This window comes from Columba livia, chromosome 10 (assembly GCF_036013475.1).
Source record: "Columba livia isolate bColLiv1 breed racing homer chromosome 10, bColLiv1.pat.W.v2, whole genome shotgun sequence".
Lineage (NCBI taxonomy): Eukaryota > Metazoa > Chordata > Aves > Columbiformes > Columbidae > Columba > Columba livia.
The window spans coordinates 1,025,916-1,050,240 of NC_088611.1; the positions used below are offsets into that span (position 1 = coordinate 1,025,916).

General features: G+C 41.2%; 1 long non-coding RNA gene across 2 annotated transcripts in view; it reads left to right on the forward strand.

Annotated features, from left to right (window-relative positions):
- LOC110359085 (uncharacterized) overlaps window positions 1-24,325 on the forward strand; it is a 66,540-nt gene that overhangs the window by 12,076 nt on the left and 30,139 nt on the right. The window contains exons 3-6 of one of the 2 annotated variants that reach the window (XR_010474937.1): window positions 7,279-7,322; window positions 7,754-7,867; window positions 8,616-8,763; window positions 11,704-13,558. This is a non-coding gene — a long non-coding RNA (uncharacterized LOC110359085). The remainder of the gene's footprint in view (window positions 1-7,278; window positions 7,323-7,753; window positions 7,868-8,615; window positions 8,764-11,703; window positions 13,559-24,325) is intronic. The other variant, XR_010474938.1, reaches the window with a different exon arrangement.

The following is a 24,325-nucleotide window of genomic DNA, read 5'->3' on the forward strand; positions in this document are numbered from 1 at the left end:
AAAAAACAACTGTTCACTAATAATAATAGACTGGTACTTATGACTATCTTAGAGCTGGGTTTCAAAGCCCTCTGACTCGCAAAGACTTCATTTTCAGATTTAAAAAATAGTACATAGCTTAAGTAACCAAACAACAAAAGCACATTGGCAGTGCAGGATGCGTCATGGCTTGGCACTGAGTGCTTTCTTCACATGGTGACATGTGCGGAGATTCTCAGACTAAAATGAATCACGAAGCAAATTACTTTTTTCGTTTACAGAGACCATTGGGGGAAACCAGAGCTGCAAAATACCAAAAGATGTTTCTCAGAGGAAAGCAGATGAGGGTCTTATTCAGCAGGAGACTCTGGGTGTCTGGTGGAGTTCCTGCTGGCCTGCAGCACTGCTGCTCTCGGGCTGTTCAGAGCAGATGCAGCCCAGTGGTTCCATGTAGGCCAGAACTTGTCCTGCCTGCAATAATAAGACCTCCTGAGGAGCAGAATGTGAGTTTGTGTTTACAGTGCCTCTGGTTGTGCAAAGCAAACTATTTTCTGCCTGTAACGTACCCTGTGGGCATGAAGTTAAAATTTAACCTGCTAGAAAATTACTAAAATGTGAGAAACAGCTCATTATTAAGTGAATCATATCCTAAATGCAGCTCTAGGATGAAGAATAATAATGTGTAAGGAAGAATACTCATTATACTGAAGTGAAGTGAATTAGTCAAAGTGCTGCAGAAGAACTTGAGCACCTGCAGCATAACAGGAATTTAAAATGCAGTCACAGATTCCCTTTTTATTCAAGCATCAAAAATTCAAGTTTTGTGTATTCCGCAGGTAGCAAAAACCGATTTTGGATTTGGACAGACATAAACTGCGAGTACGCAGCTGAGGAAAACATGCAGGCCGACTCTATGTGAGTGATAAAGCACGATTCAACTTTATTGCCCGAGATAGCGTGCATTTATACCAAATACCATAATTATGCATACTTGTCTCTATCTAATAGGCTAAGCACTAAAAGGTTGCATTTACTTACTCCACCTACTTGGGTTTAGCTAGCTATGCGCATCCCGCACTCTTCTGACTCTTATCTCTTCAAGGATATCCTGACCCTGCCTTAGTTAGTACTTTTCCATTCCCCCTTTCCCACGGCCTAATAGACAAGGTAACTAAGGCCTACTTATGTCAACCAAAATGGGCTCTGCTCGTACAGTTGCTTGGCGGACTCATGTCCATGCTCCTTGAGCCAATCCCCGACAATAAACAGTATTCCTGTCCAATTTACTCATGGAAGAATGTCAATGTTTAATTCAATCAAATGTCCGAGGTTGTTCATATGCAGTTTTTCTCGGTGTACTTTTCATTCCATCATGTTGCCAGTGTTTTATTTCAGCGCATGCCTTTATGTTTTCCCCTTTTCTCGTGTTTTTCGTGCAGTGTACCATCACCTATCCATCATCACAGTATCACAGTATGTTTGGGATTGGAAGGGACCTCAAAAGATCATCCAGTGCAATCCCCCTGCTGGAGCAGGAACGCCCAGGTGAGGTCACACAGGAACATGTCCAGGCGGGTTTTGAATGTCTCCAGAGAAGGAGACTCCACAACCCCCCTGGGCAGCCTGTTCCAGTGTCTGTCACCCTCACTGAGAAGAAGTTTTTTCTCAAATTTAAGCGGAACCTCTTGTGTTCCAGCTTGATCCCATTACCCCTTGTCCTATCATTGTTGGCCACTGAGAAGAGCCTGGCTCCATCCTCATGGCACTCACCCTTTATATATTTATAAACATTAATGAGGTCCCCCCTTAGTCTCCTCTTCTCCAAACTAAAGAGCCCCAGCTCCCTCAGCCTTTCTTCATAAGGGAGATGCTCCACTCCCTTAATCATCTTGGTTGCCCTACGCTGGACCCTCTCCAGCAGTTCCCTGTCCTTCTGGAACTGAGGGGCCACCACTGGACACAATATTCCAGATGTGGTCTCACCAGGGCGGAGTAGAGGGGAAGGAGAACCTCTCTCGATCTACTAGCCACCCCCCTTGTAATACACCCCAGGATGCCATTGGCCTTCCTTGCCACGAGGGCACAGTGCTGGCTCATGGTCACCCTGTTGTCCACCAGCACCCCCAGGTCCCTTTCCCCTACACTGCTCTCTAATATGTAATTTCCCAACCTATACTGGAACCTGGGGTTGTTCCTGCCCAGATGCAGGACTCTACACTTTCCCTTGTTAAATTTCATCAGGTTATTCCCCGCCCAACTCTCCAGCCTCTCATCTCTAGGTTATTGCAAACTTCAGTTTCCCCTTCAGATTATAACACTCATTTTTTCATTTTTCCTCCCTTCCATTTGCTCCAAGCTCTGACAAATCCAGCCTGGCCTCTCACTCCCACCTCCTGCAGTGCAGAGTTTCAGCAGTGTCCATAGACAATATAATAAACCATGGTGTTATGTAGCTACAGTATTGGTAGCATAAAATATTTTACATGCAGGAGGATGGTTAAGGTGGTTATTGTCTGTGTGTTACGTTCTTGAAACATAGTGGTTTTATTTCTGGGTGGTTTTTGGTTACAGGTTATTATCCTGACTCTACAGATCTTATCCATGAAACAATGTCTATAACATTTAACGTCTCCAAACTGCAAAAAGCAATTTGCTTTTAGCTTGTGAAGTTTTCTGTGGAGTTCCAGCTCGCTGTAATTTTCTGGCTGTGGAATAATGACAGCAATTCTTCCTTCCCCCAGTTTAGATGTCGATACTCTATTTTCTGTATTTGAACAATGTCACATCTGATGACTACCTGCACTTTTTTTAACCATGACAGAAATGTCATTTTGGCCTTTTTCCTTGTGGCCAGTCCACGTAGCCCTTCGTACAGCATATGATTTAATAATTAAAATGGTTCTCCTCCTAAATTTTCCTTCCTCACCTAATTTGAACAGGAAATTGATGGTGACCCAATATGTTAAGCACTAAGGATTTGTGATAAATGTATATTATTTCAGTCTAGCTTTGTGCAAAAAGTCTTACCCTTTGTTTTTTAAAAAACAAAACAACAAAAAACCCACACTGTTTAGATTCAGAATCTGGTATTATTCTGAACTGCATTTATTTCCTTTTATTCAAAAGAATATTGTGTACCTTCATCAAAACCATGTTTTTACTGCCTAAGAACATATTCTTCACTGATCCGTGTAACCCGTGTGGAAGTGGCTTTATGGCCTGGAGTTCAGTGTGAGCGCATAATGGGCTTTGTGCTGCTGTGCCTGCACTGAGGGCAGCACCACAGGACTTATATATATGCATTCCTTCAATTTATCTTTACTCAGATGAAAACAGACTATTTCTTCTCAAGCTTGTGTAGTGTACATTGTTCCTGAAATACTATGAATTTTTCTTCAATAACGGCAAAACATAACCTTGTCCTGCAAGGTTATTTTCTGTGAAGAAATCACTCCAGAAATAAGTAGCAAGCAGATTTCTATGTCAAGTGACTGTCACATTGTTTACTTAAAGATCTTATTTAAGATGCCCTTAGAGTTGTCTTCAGATCTGTTTTTTTGACTTCAGTTGCCAAATGTCCTGCTGATTCATTTCTCTTAAAATGTGATGTGCTCAAAATGAACTTGAAAAGAGTAATCGGTTCAGTTTTGCAGTTGTTGATTTCTGTATTTACACAATTTGGCCATTTAAGAGCTTTGTAAGTGAAACAATCTGTTCCTATAGCAACATATATAGTCTGGAAGAGGTTCCATGATGTATAAGTTATATTGAATCCTTAAAAACAAATACAAGTTAAAAACAAGAGGCAAGATTAAAAAAAAAGAAAAACAAACAAGTGAAAATGAACAGATGTGAAGAATACGGGTTCTGAGACAGCCTGTGTATATCAGCGCTAGGAGGACATACCTCCTGTTAGGTGTCGCAAAGGTGCCCTTGCGTGTTGGCAGGAGTTTCTGGAGCGGCAGAGCTTGTCTGTCCTCGTGGTGACGGCAGTGCCAGCGTGCCTGACTCCACAGGCTTACAGCACAGGCCGTGTATTAAAAACAGTTGGTGTTGGCACGAGGGTTTTTGCAGAGAGTTAGAAAAAGTGTATTTGTTTGTGTGTTGGGTGTTTGTCTTTTACAACAATTCAGATTTACTCTTTCCATTTATTTGTTGGAGACCAAGCCTTGAAGTCCAAAGGAAGAGGAAGGTGCTCACTTTTTCTTCTTACCCTCAGCTTTTTATTTGAGAGAAGTGAGGTGGACTGTGAACTGGCTGAAGGAAAGAAGCCGGAGAGTCGTGGTCAATGGGCAGAGTCCAGTTGAGGCCTGTATCCAGTGCAGTGCCTCAGGGGGCAGTGCTGGGGCCGGTATTATTCAATATATTCATCAATGATATGGACGAGGGAACAGAGTGACTGTCAGCAAGTTTGCTGATGACACCGAGCTGGGAGGAGTGGTGACACTGGAAGCTGTGCTGCCATCAGAGACCTGGACAGGCTGGAGAGCTGGGCACAGAGAAATTTAATGAAATAGAACAAGGGCAAGTGTAGAGTCTTGAATCTGGGCAGGAACAACCCCAGGTTCCAGTGTAAGTTGGGGAATGACCTATTAGAGAGCAGTGTAGGGGAAAGGGACCTGGGGGTCCTGGGGACAGCAGGGTGACCATGAGCCAGCACTGGGCCCTTGTGGCCAGGAAGCCAATGGTACCTGGGGTGGGTTAGAAGGGGGTGGTCAGTGGGTCAGAGAGGTTCTCCTGCCCCTCTGCTCTGCCCTGGGGAGACCACACCTGGAATATTGTGTCCAGTTGTGGCCCCTCAGTTCCAGCAGGACAGGGAACTGCTGGAGAGAGTCCAGCGCAGCCACCAAGATGCTGAAGGGAGTGGAGCATCTCCCGTGTGAGGAAAGGCTGAGGGAGCTGGGGCTCTTGTGGCTGTGCTGGACTCTCTCCAGCAGTTCCCTGGCCTTGCTGGAACTGAGGGGCCAGAACGGGACACAATATTCCAGGTGTGGTCTCATATCTTAATCTCCGGTTTGATATGTACACATGACATAAATTATAATAGGATACACTTTGAGGAAATTTGTATGAGGAAAAAGCAGAAGTTTAATACTAACCCCTTCAGCTGTCTCCCCTGCTCTTGTCTGGCTGTCCCCACTGCCACCAGGCAGGACCCGCCAGCCCTGGGGCAGGCGATGGCTGGGTGTGCTCCAGAGATGGGAGAGAAAACTAAACTTCTTCCTCTTCCAGGGCAGCAAGGAGGGGTTTGCTTGCTCTAGGAGGAGAGAACTACATCGCAGTCTCAGGTTTCACTTATGTCTGTAACTCTGTAACAGTCTTGATCTTATGAAGATGCTGACGTTTACAAATGTCTGGATACTTTCTCATGTAGTACATTTAAAATGATATCTATGGATTAGTATAATTTTCTAAAAAACTGCTGTTTTTTTCTGAGCTCCTGCATAGCTCTCTAATATCTTAAATCATACAGAAGAATTCCTCAGAGTTGGAGATGTTTGTAACTGCTTGTGATGTGGTCCCGACAGTTAAATTCTTTGTTTGTGCATGCGATTTATAAGGGCCATAAATGTTGCCTACCTGCAGTAGCTGAATAACATTTTAATGCTAAAACAGACTTTATTTTGATGCTCCTTAGCGTTTTTGATTGGTGAGTGTAGAGTACTTCGGATAACAGAAGTATAAAATCCTATGTGTTATAGTACAGCTTGTTCTTCTGTCTCCATTTTACTTCCATTACCTTGTATATCTTGTTTTCGCTGACTGGACAGCCATCTGTGTTTTAATGGACTTTGCGTTTCAGCTAACTCAGTACTTTGAGAATAAAACTAGTGCTGTCTTAAAACACTTAATTTTAACTTGAATTTTTAGGTTTTAAAATTACAATTAAAAAAATCACGGTGCAACTTTAAAATTCTGTGTTTACACTTAGGGGAAATAATCTGTCCCTTTTTTGGTAATCTGGAAGTTCTCTTCTTAGAAAACAAAATTAAAGCAGATTTTAATATGAAAAATGGAACTTTCAATCTTTTATTTGTATTTTAATCGTATTGGAATTCTATTATCAACAGATAAGGCTATAATATCTTTTCAAAAACATTTGACGTGTGCTTTCTGGTGATGCATCCCGGTATCATATCCATCTTGTGTGGGTCTATCAACACTTCTCTGTCCACACTAGAGGTTTCCAGGAAGGAAAAGCCTGAACACAAAGCCAAACTGTAAAGCCTAATTTTCTTCTTAAGAACTAGAAACCTGTGTGTGTTACAGAATACGCCTCCTGGTTAGAGTATAAAGTCACTTGGGTCAGGAGATCTCCAATTTACTATGAATAACTTATCTACAACGTTAAGTTACTAGCATGTAGGTTCCTCTAAATAGGACAAATGTTACTGTATATTAAACCCCGCAAGTTTGCTTTTTCCTTAATTTCAGTGTACAAGCTTCAGACAACACTCAATCCAACACAGAGGTGTGCTGGTTGTATTATACTATGTTGGTAAATCTTCTCAGCCATTGTTTGAAGGTATTTATTCCATTTAAGAGTGGGTAAATGGGGTTTAAATAAGACAGGAGTATGGGGTTTTTTTGGAGAAGGTTGTTCTTCCCCAGCCGTTACTTACTAGGAATTCTGGTGTGTGCAGCAGGATGATTTGCCTGGTTTTGAGTAACTATTAGAACTTGGCTTGTAAAACTCCTAATATGTGGTGCTGAACAAGAAGTTCATAAAGGGCAGTGGAACTCGTGGCTTTACTTACCTGTGTCATTAGTCCAAACAAGGTGTTGCAATAAATCCCCTCTCATTAGAGAACACGTTCTCTAACTCGATGGATGCCAAACTGGCCTGTAAGCAGCGCTTATGTCTGCCTGGTCTGCTACCGGAAGGTTTGGCTTCATACAGGTTCCACCAAGGAATTTGTACTTAGGGACTACCCAGTGTGAACAGAGATCTTGGCTTAATGAATTTGTCACAGGAGCGTGGTGTCTGAAAGCCCACAGCCCCATCCTTGGAACACCAGTGCTTTTCCCATCCTCCTCTTCCGTGTTTGTTGCTCATGCTTTTTTCTCCTGATGCTTGGCCCGTAATAAATTCATCTCATTTGATGTGTGGTAAAAGCATTAAAAATGTCTTGCGTGCTAGAGTAAATGTGTCTTTCATTGTGCAACGCTTTAATTTTTTTCCCATGTATACTCTGACAAGAGAGTTCTGTAAGGCAAAAGAGAAGAACAACATTTTCTTGAAATGTTTCAAGTAACTTGCACTCCTGCATTAATTTTGTTTTGTGGTTTCCTATACAGATTTGCAAACCTGTATCTCAAACTGCAGAGATCAGAAGGCAAGAGTAAGTGTTTTGGTATATGTGTGATATTCAACTGCTTATAATTAGTGTGAAACAAAACACAATGCTGTAGAAATTCAATCAGAACTCTGGCTGCTTTTGAAAATCCAAGGCACAAGACCCTAAAGGCTGTACCTGGGAAACTTTAATCATAAGGTGTTGGAACAGAGAATAGTGACACTTACAATGGATGTGAATGTAAAAGTGAGTGTTTGAAGATAAGCACACTGTAAGTTTCTGTCAATAAATAGACAATTTAATAGAAAAAGCATTTTGTGTACTTGGTACAAGCTCTAGATAAACATGATAGTTTCTTTGGGGAAGATCAGAATAGACTACAAACTATGGCAAGATAATGAGGGGAAGGAAGGTCTGTTTGCCTGAGCTTTTTCTGAGTGAAATAAGAGACTGATCTCTCTGTCTGCTCCTTCTAGATGCATGAAACACAGTTAAAATAGCTGTGTTGGAAAGAACTTGCATCATTTCCAAGGTCTGAGGCATTACAATTGAAGATAATGAGTTCACATATTGGGATTGGTTATGTTTAGGTAAGTTCAGGAGTATCTTTCATTCTTACTTAATACTGTCGGTAGCTTTTAGCAGTTGTAATTTTCTCCTTACCACATACAGGTATGAGCCAACAAAAGTCTCTAGCAGGTGCATAACCACAGATTTTGCATATTAGAAGCTGGTCAGAGAAATGCTTATTCTACAAAATGTTAGAAAAAAAAAATCCCTTCATTTGAATAATACAAAAACTTTTTTTGAGAAGAGTAAAAATACAGTAAATTTAGATTATTAAGACCCATGTTCTCCCCAGAAACAGTGGCCTCCCATGTTAAAAAATGTGTGCCTTTATGGCTGAGATCTTCTCTAGTTTTGAGAGAGGGTTCCATACAGCTGTCCTTTTTGGACCTGTGTAACACTGTACATGAATTTGTATTGCTGCAATTCTAAGTGCCTGAAATCCATGCATAGAAGGTCTCTTTCTGAATGGTGAGTATTTGTACAAGAAGGAATACATGTGCAGAGCTGGCCACTGGCTTGTCCTCCGCCTTGGGATTCAGAAGAACGGCAGAACAAGAATTTAAAGCGGGGGGTTTCACACCGTAGCCAACAGGCTAATGAGTTTGTTTTGGCAAATTCCAGACCACATCTAATTAAAACTTCTTTGGACAGTCCTGAAATGCTCTTCCACTGCTGTTCTTTGAATGTCATTGCTGATATAAATTAAATAGCTTTATAAGTTTCCTCGTGTGCATTTCCAAGTGACTGACAACCCTCTTCTTGTTTCAGGTGATGAATGCAGCATCTGCTGGGTCACTGATCTGCAGGAACAAGAGCATCGAATTTTCTCCTCCCGGGGGTGCTCAGAGCTGGCGTGCCCTCCCCAGCGAGTTCTCTGCCTGCAGCGCTGCTGCCCGTTTGCCCATCCCCACCACAGGTAGCTCGTTTCACATCACAAAATCCCAGAATGTCAGGGATGGGAAGGGACCTGGAAAGCTCATCCAGTGCAATCCCCCCATGGAGCAGGAACACCCAGATGAGGTTACACAGGAAGGTGTCCAGGCGGGTTGGAATGTCTGCACAGAAGGAGACTCCACAACCTCCCTGGGCAGCCTGGGCCAGGCTCTGCCACCCTCACCAGGAACAAGTTTCTTCTCATATTTAAGGGGAACCTCCTGTGTTCCAGTTTGCACCCATTGCCCCTTGTCCTGTCACTGGTTGTCACCAGAAGAGCCTGGCTCCATCCTCCTGACACTCCCCCTTTCCATATTGATCCCCATGAATGAGTCCCCCCTCAGTCTCCTCTTGTCCAGCTCCAGAGCCCCAGCTCCCTCAGCCTTTCCTCACACGGGAGATGCTCCACTCCCTTCAGCATCTTGGTGGCTGCGCTGGACTCTCTCCAGCAGTTCCCTGTCCTGCTGGAACTGAGGGGCCACAACTGGACACAATATTCCAGCTGTGGTCTCCCCAGGGCAGAGCAGAGGGGCAGGAGAACCTCTCTGACCTACTGACCACCCCCTTCTAACCCACCCCAGGTACCATTGGCTTCCTGGCCACAAGGGCCCAGTGCTGGCTCATTGTCACAATGCACTTTTTACATATTTGTGGTAATAGTGAATGTACCCATGTGGAAACATTGAATATTTTTCTCTGTATGTCAAAACTGAGACTTTGATGTGCAAAACGCCATGTGTTTTACTGCATACATGTGTACGTCACTGTTGAATTAAGGTGCGGTGCAGAGCTCCAGAGGAAGTGTTGTAATTAAATAATTTACCTTAAAACACAGTGTGCTGGGCATAGTAGTTAGCATTCATTATTTCTGTATAGTTAAATACCAGACAAAACAGTGTGTTTTGAATGCTTCTTTTAGGACTGGGTCACCTGTTTTAGAGAACTGAAGTCATATTGTATTTTGACTGTATGTCTAACCTGTGCTAGAAGCACAGTTGTAAGCGTTTGCAATCCTGTAGCAGTGTGTCCTGTAGAAACATACAGTCAAGATAGAGCTTTCTGGTGAGAACTTTTCCTTTGAGGAAAGTCTAAAGCAATCCATGTGTCTTTTTGCCCGAGTGGTGGACATAATCAAGTAAAAAAAGTAGAGGAAGTGGCAATGAAAGTAGTGGTACCTTGTGTTGACTCTAATAGTTGTGCTTTTTAGCTTTCCAGAGAAAATTAGGTATGAATGCTAAGAGTTTAGTTGACTTGAGGTACAAGAAGTACTATGAAATAGTAAAATTAAATCGCAGTCTAGATATTTAACATGTATTTACAAGCAAGCTATGTGTGGAGGGCTGGGTGGACTGCCTGTCAACCGTGGCCTGAGCAGTGTGTTTTGTAGGTTCGTACCCAAACCTCAGCTCTTCCATAAACATGTTTCTCTTTTCATCTAATGAACAAGCTCCATTTTGCTGTTCCCAGAGCTCGTGCTCTTCAGACCTCTTTTGCTAACTGGATTACCCAGAAACACCCTTCAGTGGAGCCAGTGAAATGCATCTGATTTGGTAGCCGTGAGCCAGATATCTCTGTATTTTTGGAGACAGCCCTAGTACCTGGCTGCATGCTACCAGTTTGTGCTTCAGGGCACGGACTGATTCCTGCTGAAATCAGAAAGGAATGCTCTCTTCTGAATCTCTGCCCATGGCTATTAGGAAATGAACTGGACAGATATAACCTGGCAGAGTGCATTTATCTATTGCTAGATTCTAATTTTGCTGTTAATGTAAAGTTTGTTCTGAACGCAATTTCCAATTGACAAGTACAAATTCATTCTAATTGCGTTTCATGAGACTCCTTAATCTTCATAAAGACATGAAGTCTGCACAGTGTCTCAGTGTCACAAGCAGTGACTCATCAAGAGACGGAGGAAAACAGAGCTTTGGGTCGGTCTTGTGCTCTATGAAAAACTAAATGGGATCTAACAAGGTATTGGGTCTCTAATTTTAAAATCAGTCTCCTTCGCAGGGCACTCTAAAAGCCTGCTGTGGAAATAACTCATAATAATGTATTTATAAAAATATTTGGAAAGCTTTTGTTTGTCACTTGATAGCTGAACATCAAGGGTTTTCCCAGCAGACCTACAGAACTTATTTTCTTTTCCTGCAAGCAAATATATTTTGGAGAGAAGAGGATTTGTGCATAAGGGGAAAGAACGAAGAGCTTGGCACAGCTAATACAGCAGGATTTGTAACAAATCAGTTTTGACAATTTCATTGTTACTTCTGAAAGCTTCTTTTTACTGAGGTGGCGCAATGGAGAAACTTCATGTGGATTAAAATGATCCTCCTAGATTTATCACTTATTTAACTGGTTTTTTTTTGAGAACACACTGCACATTTTTAGAGAGGAAGTGTAGCTATATGGGATGGATATCTTGCCACGACTCTGAAGGTAGTTGTTGTTATCAGGGACGGTCTGGCAAAGAGGCGAGATGCAGTGCTAAGCCAGCGTTCCCTCAGTCGCTCCACTGAAAGTTCTAATATGCTTGAGTTATTTAAGCATCATGTCTGGGGGTCTATATTAGCCTGTTATCTCAGGGAGTGGGATAGCAAATGGCAGCAAGAAAGCTGAGAAAACTGTTAAAAAATAGTTCCAAACAAGCTTGAAAATGGTTCTATAGAGCCCAATTCTTTTGCCAAGTTACTGCTGGCCTTTTGTCCCTCTGGAAGTGACATTTAAGGGCATGCACAGGCACTGCTAGTACCTTGAGCAGGAGCTGGGAAGGTGCCTATCGCTATGCTGAGTCACAGCTAATATTCTCTTTCAGCAAAGTATATGGGCACCTTAGATGATGAACAAATAGATCCACTTTAGAATGAATGAATGCGGCAATTTTGCCTTGACCTCAACCCACAAACTGAATTTTTTTCTCACCTAGAATGAAGAAAACAAGCATGCATTTCTAGAGGGGTACTTGTTAAAAAAGGCGGGTTCTCCGTGGATGGAGGAGATGTCTATTGCAGTGACTGAAGGACTCTGCTGCCTGACCCATACGTAAGTCGAGACTTTACAAAATAATGTTGCGTGGGCTGACTTGCACTGGCACATTTTTACCACATAAAGCCCAAGAGACCTTCCCAAGGGGCTGTGCTGCTCCCCCTGGGCTGGCAGGAGACAAGACATTGTGCACCTGCTTTTTGGAGAACTTACCTTGGACTCATCACTACACAAACTGCAATTTCAGAGCTTCCACGAGCTGGAGTGCAGGTGGAGAGCACCATATAGCCATAGTGTAAGAAATCTGGGCAAATGATTGAACTGGAGTCAGAAATACAAGCTTTGCTACTCCACCATTTCCATGAGTAGCATGGGAGTAACAGTGTTGTGCTAAGTTACAGCATTTCTCTAAGGGTGAAGAATTCTAAAGTATTCCCATAGGGTGGCTTTGAAAAGTGCTGGATAAATCCAGTCAATCAAAAGACCGTGTGACCTTTTCCAGAAATCCTTATCACAGCAGTTAGAAAATGAAGAGGGTTGTTTAATTGAAGTGCTGATATTATTCATTAGCCAGAATTTGTTTGTGGCTCAAAGTTAGCATACTCTGTTAAAACAAACAAACAAACATGGGATTTGTAAAGTGAAATGCTACTTAATGACTTAGTATTGCTGAAATTAGGAAGGCTGTTTCTTGAATCCTGGGTCACTGTCCTCGCTCTACCAGGTTGATGTCTTGTCTGAAATGGCATATGGAAAATTTTCTTCATAGTGTATATTCAGGACTCATCTGTTGTGTGATCTGAATAATCTTCTGTCCATCCATCATCTACAGTACTGAAAAGAAACTAAACGGCAGCATTTTGTGATGAACCGGGCAAGATGGGAAAGAAACTATATTTTCACTTTCATCTGCCAAGCCGTGTGACTGATGGAGAAGAGTGAGTTCTGAATGCTGAGCCGATACCACGTGCAGGGCTGAGCTGTTTGCAAGAGTGTTACAGAATTGTTTATAGCAGCTAAACCTTGGAAGACAAATCCCCAGTACTTTTTGAGGGACCAGCCGCACTTCTGAAGTAATGCATTGCAAATTATTTTTAGCCAAGTTCCTATGTGGGTTTACTGACTTTTGTGAAGGATGTAGATATGTATTTGGATTTGGGGTAATAACAGCAGTAAAATCAAGCATTTACTTTTTTACCTGCCAGATATAATCAAATTAAATTCTATCATGATTACAAGCAAAACAAAAGTGTGACATAAGTAGCTATGATTTTTTGTATGCCATCTTTCGAAACATAAATATGCTGCTTGGAGACAGGCCTGGGAGAAGATGCAGAATGAGTATTTTACTTCCTAAGTGATGCTGTTTTTCCTTTATAAAGTACCAATTAGGATGTCAGCACATGGTTTTGCTCTTTGAACGTGGAAAATATAACACTTAACGCTGGGGATTTAAGATCTTAATTCAGCTCCTCGTGTATAATTTGGAATACAGTCTAATGACACGATCGCACTTGCTTTCTCTTGCTCTCTCACGCGCTTTCTTCTTCTCCACCTCGCTGAGACAGCTTGGGCAGGGTGAGTCAGAGCTGTTCAGTAAACAGAGACTGTTACATTTCCCCTTTCTGTGCTAAAAAAATAGTTATACCACCCATGTCTACACAGACATCTTTTGGAAATTGTAGAAGTTGTTTTCAAGAGGATCCTAAGCCTGCTATAATAGGCCAGCTGCTGGAAAACACTGAGAGCTGAAAAAAAGACTGCCTGGACAGACTGCTAAAAACGTTAGCAAAATGGTGAGTCATACAGACCATTAATTAAAAAAATAAATCAAGGGAATATTGTTAAGACACAATCGTCTCTGTATGGGTAGAAAAAAAAATCAGGCTAAAATTACATTAAAACATAGTGGTCAAAATTAATGAGGGTGAAAAGCAACAGGGAGGAAAACACTTTTTTATGAGCATAGGTGTTTTGATTTGAAATAGGCTGAAAGTATTTGTTTAGCTTGGTCTAAACACTTGTATGATACTTTTATCTTCTAAAATGCTTGAGTCTCTTTGGCATTCTTTTATAGTGGCATATGGAGTGATAAATGTGCCACAGTTTCTCAGTTCTGCCCTTTACATTCTAATTAAAGGAGAAACAACCCACTTATCTGACTGTTTTCCAGAAGGAGGGATGATGAAATTTATGATAGTTTGTGAGTCGCAACCTTCTCCCACTTTCCCTGCACAAGCCCTTAGAGAACAGCATCTATTTCATAACTCTCTGGTGGAGGCAGGAATCTTTTAATGAGACAATCTTGACATAAAAATATCACAGTTTACTTCTTAGCCTGAGACAGGGTAAACAATGCAAGATTTCTTACTCTCTCTAGCAATGGTGGTGTTTTGGATGAGCCAAAAAAATTGGAGTCTTTCTCTCATTTGACATATGGATGGTTATTCTAATTGGAATAAAATTAATTTTCTAGTTTTCTTCCATATTTGTGTATGGAAAGAAAATATTTTAATACTCGCAAAATAAATGCTTTACATATTACTTTCAATATTTCTGCAAGTGTTGAACAGCGCCTGTCCCACAAAATGTGTTTGAGCTCATAATGAATGTTCCTCCTTTGTGAAAACTGCCCACTTAACCTCTTTTATTTACTAGTGGTATTAGTCCATGCAAAGACTTGTCTTCTTGTTCCAGGAGAACTTATTTTCATGAACAGTTTCTAGTGAGATGTCAGAGGTTTGAAAAAATCCCATTATAGTACTCAGGTAATTTTAACTAATATAGTGAATTATTTACTTAAAGAACTCTAGAAGGTTTCACTTGGCTTTTCTCTAGTGGCTGCATCTTCCCTGAGTAAATAAAAGGAGTGTGAGCATGTTTAAATGTAACCAGTTTCATTAATACTTCTGTAAGTGTTAAAACTATTTCTTTGTACACTGAACAACTATATTACTCAGGAGCTTTTTGCTTTGACTTACTAACACTTTCCAGAGAATTTTCTGCTCTCCTGAAGTATGTGCTCTCATATTTTTTCCTCACTTGCTTTGCATCTGAATTATCTAATAACATGGCTTATATTATTATAAGAAAACGTGAAATGCACAGGATGAGCTGTCATTGTAGTTCTTGAAGAGAAGCCAATTAATAAACTAAGGTCCCAAAACAAGATCTGAAATCCTTACAGAAACTGACAGCAGCAGAAAGTCTCTTTTGGGTCTGACTGATTAAATAGAAGCAGTAAATTCTCTGGATATGCCTATACGCTGTAAATACATAACATGACAGGTAAGGTGGTGATTTTTCATGGTTGCATGTATTCTGTCTCTTGTGGCTGCTTGCTGCTGCTTAGATTGGCTTTTACTATGGGCATACAGATATTGTTCCATAATTTAGTTTGTCGCTGTGTGGGATTTTCACAGGAGCAGTGAAAGGGCTGGTGACTCTGCAGCTTCTCCCAGTGCATTTTTGCAGAGCTGCCATCCCAAAGGTACAGTCATGCCATTTGTTGCGGTGACACTTGTGACGCAGCTCGACTGCAGCTGTGAAAAGGACATTACTTCTGTTTGGTTGCCAGCTGGAGAAAGACCCAAACCCCTGACTTCAGTGGTGACATGAACGCCCACATAGAAAGGCTAGCAGGAGCTATATAAGGAAGGACATTATTCCTGATTTTAACCTCCATCTTTTCCTTCCAAAACCTGAGATAAGAACCATGTTTCCCATGGGAAACCCAACACTTGCCTGACCATTGGAAGTCACCACCACCTTGGAGGTGTAGGGTGTTTTTTTGCAAAGCACTGACTTTTGTTTCTGATCAGTTACAATTATCAAAGTACTGCTGACCCATATGGAAAACTCCTATCATGCTGTTCAATATTATGCATAATCCTGATCTTATTTTTCTCAAAATGTGTTAGATACTGTGCAGTAGAACTATCTGTTACAAAGAGGGAAGCTTAATAGATTGTGGATCTGACAGGCAAGAAAGAATTCACACATTGGTAACCTATATATGTATATGTTGTTCTGTGCAGCAGACACCTCCAGCAGCTGTGAGGTAGGACTGCACATTCCAGTCAATTAAAAAACACTCTTTGCTGTGTCTAGTGGTTCTGCACAATCCCAGTTTCAGCATCTACCCATTTTTAATTTCAAGTGCATATTTTTTAAACTAATAGACAGATTTGGATCAATAGCCTCTAAATTAGCAATCCCTGATGGATTTGCCAGATGTAGGCAGCAGCAACTTGATTTATAAATAGGTAGTGCTTATAATACATCATCTCTGTAACTGAAAGGTTTCTAAGTATTGTTTTTGCTAGGCTTTGTTCTTACAAATCTCAGTCTCTTCAGGTGGAATGCAATGTGGGAAGGAAGCTAGCAACGTAATGTGAATCAGATTGTGACTGGTGGCAAAATATTCCAAAAATGTTAAGTGTCACTGGAGCCCTAGAGACTGAACATTTCTTCTGTGAGTTTTCTCAGCTTTTTCAATAGACCTGTGCTCTGGTCTTTAAGCTATTACCAAAAAAATTGTTTAGTACTCAGGGCTTACAGCTGAAAACACTGAACTGAGGCTGTCTTTGTGGCAACAGGACACCTCTGGAAAATGGGTGGTGTAGAGTAAGAGTTGGTGCTTTAGATTGGAACATGGAGGGCTTTTACTCATAAGATGCACCAGAAGCTCTGGCTGACCTGCCTTTCCTCACGTTCAAGAAAGTGTCCCTCTGGTCCTGCCTGCCCGTCCTCGCCCAGGAAACTCACACCTTAGCTGGTTCTTTACATTGTGACTGCTGTATAGTCATTCATTTTTAATTGTTTTAAAATTCAGATTCTGTTCCTCTCTCTGAGTATCAGCCATCTTCTTACAGTCGGATTCCAGTTTACAGTCCCATGAAGACGTGGGACTTGCTCATATTTTATCAGAGCTTAAAAGAGATGGTCTAATCTAAAAGTTTAACTAGCTACAAGCTTGAGTATCCCCATTAATTGCTGCACAGCACTGATATGTGAGTGCAGTCTGTTCTTTTCCACAGATAACTTGAATAAGAGGACTTGTGGTGGCTGCTTTGAGGGCAAACAGCAGCATGAAATAAAACATGGGGGTCATTGTGACAGATGTAGTTTCTGTTACCTTCCACATGTGGTAATTGCTTTAAAAAAACTCCAAAACTTAATAACATTCCAAAGTGACTGTAGAGCTGATTTCTAGAGAACGCTTCTGTTAAGCTGGAATATATATTTCTTTCTTCATCCTGAAGAAAACAGGGTATGGGATAGGTGAGCAGAAAGAAGTGACCGCAAGCTCGGAGCAGCGTGTCCTGCATGCAGAGGCGCTTTTGACATAGCTGGGCACATCTCATTGACAACCACCTCTCCTGGAGAGCAGCAAGCTCTTCAGCTGCCAGTCAGTGTGCCCCTGCAATTTTCTGTTCTTTGGTTTATTGCAGCAGGCATTATAACAGGATATGTGTAACTGGCAGATAAGATTTGGTTTGGCTGTTTCTGAGGCTCGGGGGGGGGTTGGGGAGAGGAATCTTCTGCCTTTTAGTGTAAAAATGATCATCAGTTTCTATGTTCTGCTTGTATTGCTTTTATATATACATATATATATATATGCATAACTGGTGCTTGTGTTGAATCTCTTCCACTGAAAACCGTAAATAGAATTAATTTTGCTCTAGCGCGTATTTTCAGTAAAATATTTATACATTATTTAATGTGTGTTAAGAAGTCTTCAGATGTACTGTATACATCTGTTTGAAGGTTGGCGGATAATTTCCATTAGGAAATTCTAAGAGGAATTTAAGGTTGAATTTGAATGCTTTAAAAATCCTTTTTAGCTAAATGAATAGAGCCATAGATATAGATACAGCTACATAAGATTCAGAACTCATCACCGAAGGAGGAAAAACAACAACAACAAAAAACCACACAAGAAAACAGCAGCAAGAAACACAACCTGAAACTAGTACAAAAGTATATGGATTTGGGTTGAATGCCAATCTTTCTCAAGCCAAAGTCTTTAAAGCCTGAGTGCTTTCTCTGAAATATAAGGAACGTAAATGTAAAGCAGAGTTTGCTGTGCTCCTCTGCCTCACCGTCTCTTCTTTATTAGACCTGTGCTCAATCAGGAGAGTTGAAAACTATTTCTGTTCTGTAATTAAAGCCCCAGACCAAATTCCAAGGCTGCACTTTGAGATACCCCTGTGAAACAGCTCAGACGTAAAATAAGCAGTGGTGGTTCCACGATGCTTTCTTTAAGAAGTGAAGATGTCTCTGAGTTCTGTCCTATCTTACTATGTGCCAAGTTACTGGAAAATGACAGTGGTATCAGGAAATTGTTGAGAAGAAAGAAGAGATTTATTCTTTAAAAAATAAAATCTACGGCCTTCACTTTTAGTGAGACCCACCTTCTTTTTCTTCAAGTGGACTTAATTAATTAATGTTCAAAACTGGTTTTGTTTAAAAATGTGTTGGCTATTAAGATTTTTGCCTTTATTTTTATTGACATCATGGTATTTTGTAACCAGCTATATGTGGGTTTGGTTTTGTAACTTAAAAAAAGACTGATAGGATGGCCTGTGTTATACAGTGATAATTGTTATACAGTGATAATTGTTATACAGTGATAATTGTTATACAGTGATAATTGTTATACAGTGATAATTGTTATACAGTGATAATTGTTATACAGTGATAATTATTTTAAGAAAAAAATGTGAAGTTTATCTCTCTAATAGGAGAAGCAGCAGAGGGAGAAGAAAGCTGGTGTAGGGTACTGATCTCATTGATATGAATGGAGTGAAACTCAAGAAATAAGACCAAGAAACAGAATGGTACAATCCAGTTTTTATCAAGACATCACTGAGCATTCCTGATATATGTCTAATGTTAATTATTTAATGCATTTGGATACAAATAGCTATAGGCCAGTCCATGGGTAGTGTGTAAATAACCGAGAAGGAAAGATACTTGTTTTTCTCACTCATTGATGAAAGCTTGGGAGGATCTGGCAGTGTTGGCAAATACTTGTTAAGCAGTCCACTCTCACTTGAGTTTTATCTGACAAACCAGCGAATGTGTTCTCCCTCCCCCTTTGGATATCGTGGGTTTTCAATGCTGCTTTTGATGGTTCCTGCAGAAAATCAGTAGGATAAAGTAAAAAACCAAATTTGCTTCTCTTTCAAACTTCTTGACATCCATTAAGTCATCCTTTGACATGATGAAAGGAAATGAGAGTACCTGCTATTTTTGTAAATCCCATTCGAAGCGCTGCTGGTCTGCAGTGACATTGTGTCAGAGTAGGTGGAAAATAGATCTATGGCTCTGGCAAAGTGCAAAAGCGTTTTCCAAAACAAACTGTATTTCTGTCAGAATTTTGCTGGGGAAAATGTTCTCCACAAACTCCTGGTACCAGCATCAGTTGAGCAGATCTCACAGACGAGGTGCCGTGATAACCTGGCGAGTATGCAGCCCGGAACCTGCAGCTATGGGAGGGTTCAAGAAATCATTTTTAAAAGGGATTGTTTGCAAAGCAGTCTATAAGTTTAGAAACAGTTTTGAAAGCTACTTGCATAGCATGTCATTTTAATAATCTACTGATTAATTGTGAATCTGTAGGAGACGCTTTATGGGATTTGTAGTCATGAATTGGGTTAACAGAATTTTCCATATCAGTTAAAAATTGAAATGCATTTAATTGTTCATTTATTGGAGAGGAAAGGACATCTCGTTATTGAAGACTGTCTGGAATTCTGAATGTCCATTGAATAACAACTGTGCCCTTGGAAAATTCATTTGATTATACTTTGTCTTTCCATTTGCGCAGGGAAATACTGACTCTGTTCTCTACCTCTGATCGCAAGTCACGACCTGGTTTTATGTTTTGGACCATGCCCGGTGTAGCAGGTTCAGTACCAGCAACTCATTTATTCAACTGGCAGGTTTTGAGGCAGGGGTTGGGAGCCCGTCTTCTTGCAGCTGTCGTTAGGAACAGACACACCGATGCTGACCTGGAGACTCTTCTCTTTGCTGGGGCTGAAAAACAGATTAAAGCTGCGAACGCTACCAGGCTTGCAGTGATAGGGAGACCAGGCAGCGTAGTGCGTTAATTTGGGTTTTGCTGTTCAACCACGAGTTGCAGGTGTCCAGAAACAGTCTGGAGGAGTTTCGCGGCTGCTTGTCTCGGAGACATCTGTTGACAGATCATTTAAATCTGCTCGTTCTGATGGATGTTGTATGTGGCTTCATTTTTAACAGACCTTATGAAGATAAACTAAAACCAAAAGTATTTCTGCAAGTAATGCAGCTCTTCCTTTTGCCTTGCTTTTAGGTTTTTCTTTAAGTCTGGTTTAGCTCTGTTCTGCACAACAGATGTTCTGAGATTACCCATGTGATGCCATTTTAAATCCCAGTATTACCAAGTCACTTATCGTTGACTAATCTTTATCGTGCGAAACATTCTTATCAGCCTATGCATCTTTTGCTTATATATATATGTTTGTTTGGTTGGTTGGTTTGGTTTTTTGTAGTGAATTCCATTTTATTTTAGGTGTTCAGACGATCAGTAGGATCAGTCTATAGCAAGCAAAACTTAGCAGTCATTATACATTCTCCTTAACACATCACTGTATATTTGATGATTATTTAAATCTTCTACTTTGAGAGCAGAAAGAATTCCAGTAAAAGAATTATTACAAACCTTGTTACCTTCTACTCCAAGAGTGAGGTGCAACTCTTCCATGTTTTCTTGACTTACATAATCACGTAATGCTGTCACCATACACCAGTTTAATGTACTGAGTGTGACAAGACCAGGGACGGGATGGGAGGGGAAACAAACTGTGTGACATGGGTCAGTCATGCTATTTGGTACAGACAGCAGGGGGTGTTTAAACATATTGTACAGCCTTCCTGACTGAACTATTGAAAATAGAGCAGAAAAATGAGCATATATTTGCTTTGATAACAGAAAGGTTTGGCTGAGTAAATCTTGATTACTGGTGATACATAAAACGGAATTTCTTGTCTAGTGTTGTAGCACGGACAGCAATGTTTAGAGATTATTCTGCATCTTACTCAGTGTCTACTCCTCTCATTTTGTAGCTTCCTGCAGTGATGAAGTGCTTTTCCTCTCCTAGTGCTGTGCTGGCGTAACCTTCATCTTTCTAGAGTCTTACTATTGCAATATGACCTGACGTGGGTAAGAACCGCAAGGTGATGGGGTGATAAGCACTGTGCAAAACTGAATGTGGCAGCGCTCAACAAATGTAATTTCATATGTGACTACTGCAATCAAATACATTAATAACTTCTGCACACAGTTTATGTTGTTGTTTCATTTTCGGAGTACAAGGTGCCAGCTACCAAGGTACCAACATTATTAATAGTTATTATTCTTTATTTCACTGGCTAAACCGCTGTTAAAATTACCCTTGTCTATCAGGGCATTCTTTTCTTTAAGAAGCCTGTCATGAGTCCTTTCTATTTCCATACAAAACAATGTTCTGCTAGATCATCTTTTACTAATGAATGTGAAAAATGTTCAAAATGATAAAGGGAAGCTGTGATTCTGAAAGTGCAATGCTAAACTATGGAGACATATACTGAATGGTAACGAGCAGTGGTCAAGGAACATGCCTACAAGGAAAACCAGAATAGCAGCAGTAAGCTTTTTGCTTAGCGCAATATTTACTGAAATCAAATTGCCTCTGACTTAGCAAAAATGAAAGTACCATTATTAGTGTTCAGGAGAATGCTAGAACAGTACGTGTGCTGTTCCTTTGGAGAGTATTTGCTTCCCATCTGACTCGCATATTAAGAACTAAGAGTGAATATTCAGGTATCTTAACTATCTTGCTGCTTTTAGGATGCTGTGCTCGGTTTGCATCCTGGGAAGACATCCATGAAAGGCTTACAGAATCAGCCAGACGGAGCGTCTGCTTTTTCTTCGTAGAAAATAAAGAGTAATCTCTTGTTAAAATAGGGATCAACCAGCAGTGTCATTCTTGTGAGTCAGCCTTTGATAATACTGATTCTGTGCAGCATTAATGTGTAATACCGGCAGTACTTGTGGTGAGGTAGGCATGCGCGTCTCTGAGGTTCATCCAGCCTTTTAAGAATAGCTTAGAAGTAGAAGTCACTGGTACAGAGCTCGTCTGTTAAAAACAAAAACCAAACTGCTTTTGGATTTGTGATCCGTTCACTGCTAACAGTGATGCCGGTTTCCTACTTCGCTTTTCTACCCACACAATCCCAGTTGTGTTAATAATACGTAGTCAATGTAGTGAAGTAAACTACGCAATTAAAGTTCCCACAATAAACACAGAGCAGGTCATAAAGCAGTAAAAAGGAAATGTGGCAAACAATGTGCACAGGTTAGCAAACCAAATGCCTTGGTAGAGAGGCAATTCCTGGCAAAATCAAGTTTATTTTATGACAAATTGACATCTTCTGACTTAGACGATCTTCTCTGTAGAATAGTTGGCAAAACCACTTCACATCTGACACGTTAGTTTAGAAGTGTCCTACACAGGTAATAAAAAACACAGCATCATAATAAAGATTTACAGTCAACCATTCTTAAATTATTTCAGCTGCTCTGGGCCTTCCTGACCCCACTGTACCTGGATTTGCACTTTATCTGCTGTCACATGATCTTTCAAGATAGAAAACTTCACTCTAGCTTAGAAAGGATGTTTTTCATCTAATTCATTGCAAGCTGATTTTTAATCAGCATACTCTAAAAAACTGTAACAGAACTGTAAGCTAACTACTGTACTAGATGATAATTTTTCAGTCTTAATATTAAGACTGCTATTATTTTAAGATTTCATTAAGTCAATTTTAGAGAGAAATTGATTGGAAAATATGGTGTTTGTTTTACAGGTTTCACTTGTTATCACTCCTAAAATTAGTCAGGATTTTACTTCATTTTTATGTTATTTTACTTGTAGCTAAATAACGTAAAATGTGTCTTAAACATGAAATTAACTCTCAGGCTGGGAAAGAAAACTCTATCTAGTGAAATCTGACACCCCCTTGAATTTTATGCCAGTACTCAGGCTGGGTGTAACTTCAAGTTTGACTACACAATATCTCCAGCATCAGGACTGCAATGGATCTCCAGTGGTTGCACAGTAAAGCAGAATTCTCTTCCCTTCATGTTGTTAAAACACAAAGATTCTACTTGACTGAAGATCACAGAATCGACGGGGTTGGAAAAGACCTCAGAGATCATCGAGTCCAACCCTTGGTCCAACTCCAGTCCATTGACTAGATGATGGCACTAAGTGCCATGTCCAATCTCAGTTTAAAAACCTCCAGGGCCGGTGAGTCCAGCACCTCCCTGGGCAGCCATTCCAATGCCTGACCACTCTCTCTGCAAAGAATTGCTTTCTAATCTCCAGCCTAAATTTCCCCTGGCACAGTTGAAGCCCATGGCCCCTTGTCCTATTGCTGACTGCCTGGGAGAAGAGACCAATCCCCACCTGGCTAGAACTGCCCTTCAGGTAGTTATAGAGAGTGCTGAGCTCAGCTCTAAGCCTCCTCTTCTCCAGACTAACCAAGCCCAGCTCCCTCAGCCTCTCCCCATAGGGCTTGTGTTCAAGTCCCTTCCCCAGTCTTGTTGCTCTTCTCTGGACCCGCTCCAGCACTTCAGTCTCTTTCCTGAACTGAGGGGCCCAGAACTGAACACAACACTCCAGGTGTGGCCTCCCCAATGCAGAGTACAGGGGAAGGATCACTGCCCTTGTCCTGCTGACCACGCTATTTTTGATACAGGACAGGATCCCATTGGCCTTCTTGGCCACCTGGGCACACTGTTGGCTCATGTTGAGCTTCCTGTCCATTAGTCCCCCAGGTCCCTTTCTGTCTGACTGCTCTCCAGCCACTCTGCGCCCAGCCTGGAGCGCTGCAGGGGGTTGTTGTGGCCAAAGTGCAGCACCCGGCATTTGGTCTTATTGAACTTCATCCCATTGGAATCAGCCCATTTTTCCAGTCTATCCAGATCCCTCTGCAGAGCCCTCCTGCCTTCCAGCAGGTCGACACTCCCTCCCAGCTTGGTGTCATCAGCAAATTTGCTGATGATGGTCTCAATCCCCTCATCTAAATCATCAATAAAGATGTTGAACAGGACTGGACCCAACACTGACCCCTGGGGAACACCACTAGTGACTGGCCGCCAGCTGGATGCAGCCCCATTCACCAGCACTCTCTGGGCCCGGCCCTCCAGCCAGTTCTTAACCCAGCATAGAGTACACTTGTCCAAGCCATGGGCTACCAGCTTTTGCAAGAGTATATTATGGGAGACAGTGTCAAAGGCCTTGCTGAAGTCCAGATAGACCACATCCACGGCTTTCCCCTCATCCACCAGCTGGGTCGCCTGATCATAAAAGGAGATCAGGTTGGTCTGGTTTATTTTGTGTATTTCTGGTACTCCTTCATGACCATATACCAGAATAACCTTTCTTGGTATCATTTAACTCCTTTTTTTCAAAGTCCGGAGGTTTACAGAGATGGTGCTGAAGGTACAAGAGAGCTAAGAAACAAATGAGATT